This window comes from Amblyraja radiata, chromosome 12, assembly GCF_010909765.2.
Source record: "Amblyraja radiata isolate CabotCenter1 chromosome 12, sAmbRad1.1.pri, whole genome shotgun sequence".
In the NCBI taxonomy this organism is placed as follows: Eukaryota; Metazoa; Chordata; class Chondrichthyes; order Rajiformes; family Rajidae; genus Amblyraja; species Amblyraja radiata.
The window spans coordinates 14776654-14782662 of NC_045967.1; positions in this window are offsets into that span (position 1 = coordinate 14776654).

The following is a 6009-nucleotide window of genomic DNA, read 5'->3' on the forward strand; positions in this document are numbered from 1 at the left end:
TGAACCAATGTGAAATGCAGGCAGATGTGTAATGTTAATGGAGGTTTGCTCCAAACTGCTGTGTTTTTCATAGTTTTAAGATTCAGTCTGAGGAAGTCAATCCATGTACACAAGACAGGCTGAATTTCTAGGTCCCATTTGTCTACTGCATGTTGAAAAACCTCTATAACTTTCCTTTATTGCAGGACTACTCTCAGAGTGCTTGAGATAGGAAATCCCATGAGATTGAAGGAGTAACAATGGACTTCCATGTTATGGTTTAGTTTAGTTTAGTTTAGTTTAGAGATACAGCATGGAAACAGGCCCTTCGGCCCACCGATTCCACTCTACTAGCGATCGCCGCACATTAACACCATTCTACACAAGGGACAAATTTTACATTTATACCAATCCAATTAACCTATAAACTGGTACGTCTTTGGAGTCTGGGAGGAATCCGAAGTTCTCGGGAGTAAACCCACGCAGGTTACAGGTAGGACGTACAAACTCTGTATAAACAGCACCCGTAACCAGGATTGAACCCGGTCTCTAGCACTGTAATCACTGTAAGGCAGCAACTCTACTGCTGGGACAACGTGCCGTGTCACAGAGTAAGTGCAGAAAGGTTTCCTTTGGCTCACTGAGGCCATACTCACCATCTCACACCCATTTCTCCTGAAGTAACACATTTTACTCTCCCCATACTCCCCATACTCTGTTGCTGCTCCGGCATCCTGGAACGCTCTGCCGTTGCACGTCAGACAGGCCCCCTCACTGTCCATCTTCAAAGCCAGTGTTAAAACACATTTATACTCCCTGGCTTTTGACCATGCATGAGACTTTGCTCCTGTTTTTAGTGTTTTTAATATTTCTTTATTTTGAATATCTTTACTTACTCCATCTTTTAATTGTTATTATTGGTGTGTATTAACTTTTTTGTCAATGGTTAGTGATGTACAGCACTTTGTTGCAACTATGATTGTTTTTAAAGTGCTCTATAAATAAAATTAAAATTATTATTATTATTATTATTATTATCAACTCCCTCCAGATTCCATTAGTCGCTCCCTCTTCTCCCTTCTTCCTTCAGGCAAAAGTGTGAAGATACATAACTCCATATTAATGGATAATTTCTTGCCAGCTATTATCAGGCAACTGAACCGTCCTATCACCAACTAGAGTGTTCCTGGCCTACCATCTATCTCATTGGAGACCTTTGAACTGGACATAATTTTGCACTAAACCTTAATCCCTTCATCCTGTATCCCTACACTTTGATTTCAAAATTAGATTTGTTCAAGTATTTATGATACTTCTTGCAATACTAAATAATTCAAAACTAAACCCACCACCATAGTCCAAGTCAAACTAATATTCTTAAATATCAAATATACTATGAAACAACTAGCAAAACCCACCAGTATCTGTACACCGTGGATGCCTCAACTGTAACCATGTATAGTCTTTTCGCTGACTGGATAGCAGGTAACAAAAAAGCTTTTCACTGTACCCCAGTGCACGTGACAATATAAACTACATTACACATCTACACACTAGGGACAATTAATGGCCTGTCCCACTTACGTGACCATTACGGGCGACTGCCGGCACCCGTCATAGGTCGCCAACATTTTCAACATGTTGAACATTCAGCGGCGACCATAAATATGCTACGACTCTTTGGATACCTCTCACGACCATAGGACACCTCTCACGACCATACAGGCGACCCCTGGCGACATGTTAACCATATAACCATATAACAATTACAGCACGGAAACAGGCCATCTCGGCCCTACAAGTCCGTGCCGAACAACTTTTTTCCCTTAGTCCCATCTGCCTGCACTCATACCATAACCCTCCATTCCCTTCTCATCCATATGCCTATCCAATTTATTTTTAAATGATACCAACGAACCTGCCGCCACCACTTCCACTGGAAGCTCATTCCACACCGCTACCACTCTCTGAGTAAAGAAGTTCCCCCTCATGTTACCCCTAAACTTCTGTCCCTTAATTCTGAAGTCATGTCCTCTTGTTTGAATCTTCCCTATTCTCAAAGGGAAAAGCTTGATCACGTCAACTCTGTCTATCCCTCTCATCATTTTAAAGACCTCTATCAAGTCCCCCCTTAACCTTCTGCGCTCCAGAGAATAAAGACCTAACTTATTCAACCTATCTCTGTAACTTAGTTGTTGAAACCCAGGCAACATTCTAGTAAATCTCCTCTGTACTCTCTCTATTTTGTTGACATCCTTCCTATAATTGGGCGCCCAAAATTGTACACCATACTCCAGATTTGGTCTCACCAATGCCTTGTACAATTTTAACATTACATCCCAGCTTCTATACTCAATGCTCTGATTTATAAAGGCTAGCATACCAAAAGCTTTTTTACCACCCTATCTATATGAGATTCCACCTTCAAGGAACTATGCACGGTTATTCCCAGATCCCTCTGTTCAACTGTATTCTTCAATTCCCTACCATTTATCATGTACGTCCTATTTTGATTTGTCCTGCCAAGGTGTAACACCTCACATTTATCAGCATTAAACTCCATCTGCCATCTTTCAGCCCATTTTTCCAAATGGCCTAATGTTGCAGGTGACCTCTCACGACCATAGGAGACCTCTCACTACCATACAGCCTATGGTCGTGAGAGGTCTCCAAAGAGCCGTAGCGTCTTTCTGGTCGCCGCTGAATTTTCAACAAGTTGAAAATTTCAGCTACCTATGACGTGTGCCGGCAGTCGCCTGTAAAGGTTGCGTAAGTGGGACAGGCCCTTTAGCCTACCAACATGCACATTTGTGGAGCACAGAAGCAAATCCATTCAGACGCTAGGAAACGTCCAACCTCCATGTAGATAACACCAGAGGTGAAGATTGAGCTGTGAGGCAGCATCTCTACCTGCCACACCACTATACTACCCACGTGTTGTGCATTGTAGGCTGTCTTGATCAGCCATGATCATATTGAATGGCGGTGCAGGCTCAAAGAGCCGAATGGCCTACTTCTACTCCTGCACCTATTTTCTATGTTTCTATGTCTTTCGTGACTTGTACGTGAACTGCCAGGTGGTGAATAGAAAGCAAGATTCTGATGATGAAATTCTGTGTGTGCTGCTTCACAAAGCAGGTAATTTGTTTATTATGAATGGATTTACCTCTGCATAAAACAGAAAAGACAATAATGCAGTATGAACATGTTCATAAAAAATACCAAGTGGAACCTCAATATATTCCGTATGAAGAGAATAAGCATTTATTCCATACTGATGATGCATGTGGTATTCACCAGCATTATAGTGGTCTCTTAATTCACTGGATGTAGGTTTTGTTGGCATTTGCTTGTTTTTCTTTGTTTCTCACACACCTCTTTGATTAGTTTAGTTTAGTTTAGTTTAGTTTAGAGATACAGCGTGGAAACAGGCCCTTCACCCCACCGAGTCCACGCTGACCAACAATCAACCCATACACTAGTTCTATCCTACTCTCTAGGGACAATTTCCAGAAACTAATTAGGTTACGAATCTGCACAACTTTGGAATGTGGAAGGAAACCGTTGCACCCAGAGAAAACCCACGCAGGTCATGGGCAGAATGTTCAAACTCCGTAAAGACAGCACCCGTAGTCAGGATTGAACCCGGGCCTGTCGCTGCAACTCTACTGCTGCACCACTGTGCCTCCACCTGATGCAGTTAACCACTTTGAAAGAATGATTTAAAAGGGAATTATAGCTTGGAGTCTGATAGAAGACAGGGGAGTAAAAGTGGCAGATTTCCAGCCAGGACACGGGTTGGGAATATTGGGAGTGGTCTCATGGGTTACAGTAGGAAGTGGATGATGCAGTTTGCAAGCAGGTTATTGGGTACTGATTGTATTTCCGAAGGGAATGCATGATCAGGGCAGGGGATGGCTATGGTTCTCATTCACAAAAGCATCTGATGCACGGTGGTGTCTCTTGCAATGGGATGTTTGCGGCAATAGATGTATCGAAGCGTTCTAGCACACTATAAGCCATACCTCTTCAAAAGGTCCCTACTAGAAACGACTCATTTAGTCATGTGAGTCCTCCATCTGCATGGACGGGGAGATGGCTTATTTGGCAGGCTGAGTATTCAACCAAGGTCAGTTGGAGCAAAGCCTACTGGCAAAGAACCTGGGCTGGCACAGTGGTGCAGCGGTAGAGATGCTGCCTTACAGCACCAGGGACCAAGGTTAGATTCTGACTGTGGGTGCAGTCTGTACAGAGTTTGTAAGTTCTTCCTGTGACCCTGTGGACTTTCTCTGGGCGCTCCGATTTCCTCCCACATTCCAAAGTCATAGAAACATAGAAAAATAGGTGCAGGAGTAGGCCATTTGACTCTTCGAGCCAGCACCACCATTCAATATGATCATGGCTGATCATCTAAAATCAGTAGACAAAAGTGTTTGAGAAACTCAGCGTGTGCAGCAGCATCTATGGAGCAAAGGAAATAGGCAACGTTTCGGGCCGGAACCCTTCTTCAGACTGATGTAGGGTGGGGGGGGTGGGGGTGGGGGGGGGGGGGGGGGGGGGGGGGGGGAGAAGAAAGGAAAAAAGGAGGAGGAGGAGCCTGAGGGCTGAGGAAGAGCTGCGAAGGGGAGGAGACAGCTCTTCCTCAGGCTACCAGAAATTGGTGAATTCAATGTTTATGCCACTAGGGTGCAGACTGCCCAAGCGGAATATGAGGTGTTGCTCCTCCAATTTCTGGTGATCCTCACTCTGGCCATGGAGGAGCCCCAGGACAGAAAGGTCGGATTCGGAATGGGAGTGGGAGTTGAAGTGCTGAGCCACCGGGAGATCAGGTTGGTTAATGCGGACTGAGTGGTGGTGTTCGGCGAAACGATCGCCAAGCCTACGCTTACTTTCCACGATGTAGATCAGCTGTCATCTAGAGCAGCGGATGCAATAGATGAGGTTGAAGGAGATGCAGGTGAACCTCTGTCGCACCTGGAACGACTGCTTGGATCCTTGAATGGAGTTGAGGGGCGAGGTAAATCGACAGGTGTAGCACTTCTTGCAAGGGAAAGTGCCTGGGGAAGGGGTGGTGCGGGAGGGAAGGGAAGAATTGACCAGGGAGTTGCGGAGGGAGCGGTCTTTGCGGAAAGCAGACGGGGGGGAGATGGGAAGATGTGGCGAGTGGTGGGATCACGTTGGAGGTGGCAAAAATGACAGAGGACTATTTGTTGTATGTGACGGCTAGTGGGGTAGAAGGTGAGGACTAGGGGGACTCTGCCCTTGTTACGAGTGGGTGGATGGGGAGAGAGAGCAGTGTTACGGGGTATGGAAGAGACCCTGGTGAGAGCCTCATCTATAGTTGGGGAGGGAACCCCCGTTCCCTGAAGAATGAGGACATTTCTGATGCCCTGGTGTGGAACACCTCATCCTGGGAGTAGATGCGGCGTAGACGGAGGAATTGGAAGTAGGAGATGGAGTCCTTATAGGAAGCAGGTGGGAAGAGGAGTAGTCTAGATAGCCATGGGAGTCAGTAGGTTTATAGTGGATGTCGGTCAGAAGTCTGTCACCTGCGATGGAGATAGTGAGGTCAAGAAAAGGTAGGGAAGTGTCAGAAATGGTCAAGGTGTATTTGGGTGCTGGACGGAAGTTAGTGGTGAAGCGGATGAAGTCAGTTAGTTGTGTGCGGGTGCAGGAGGTGGCACCAAAGCAATCGTTGATGTAGTGGAGGTAGAGGTCCGGGATGGGGCCCTGGTACGTCTCGAACAAGGATTGCTCAATGTACCCGACAAAGAGGCAGGCATAGCTGGGGCCCATGCGCGTGCCCATAGCTACGCCTTGTATTTGGAGGAAATGGGAGGAGTCAAAAGAGACGTTATTGACGGTAAGGACCAACTCCGCTAGGCGGAGGAGAGTATCAGCGGATTGGTATACGTTGATTCTCCAGTCGAGGAAGAAGCAGTGGGCTTTGAGACCATCCTGGTGGGGGATGGAGGTGCAGAGTGACTGGACGTCGCTCCATAGATGCTGCTGCACCCGCTGAGTTTCTCC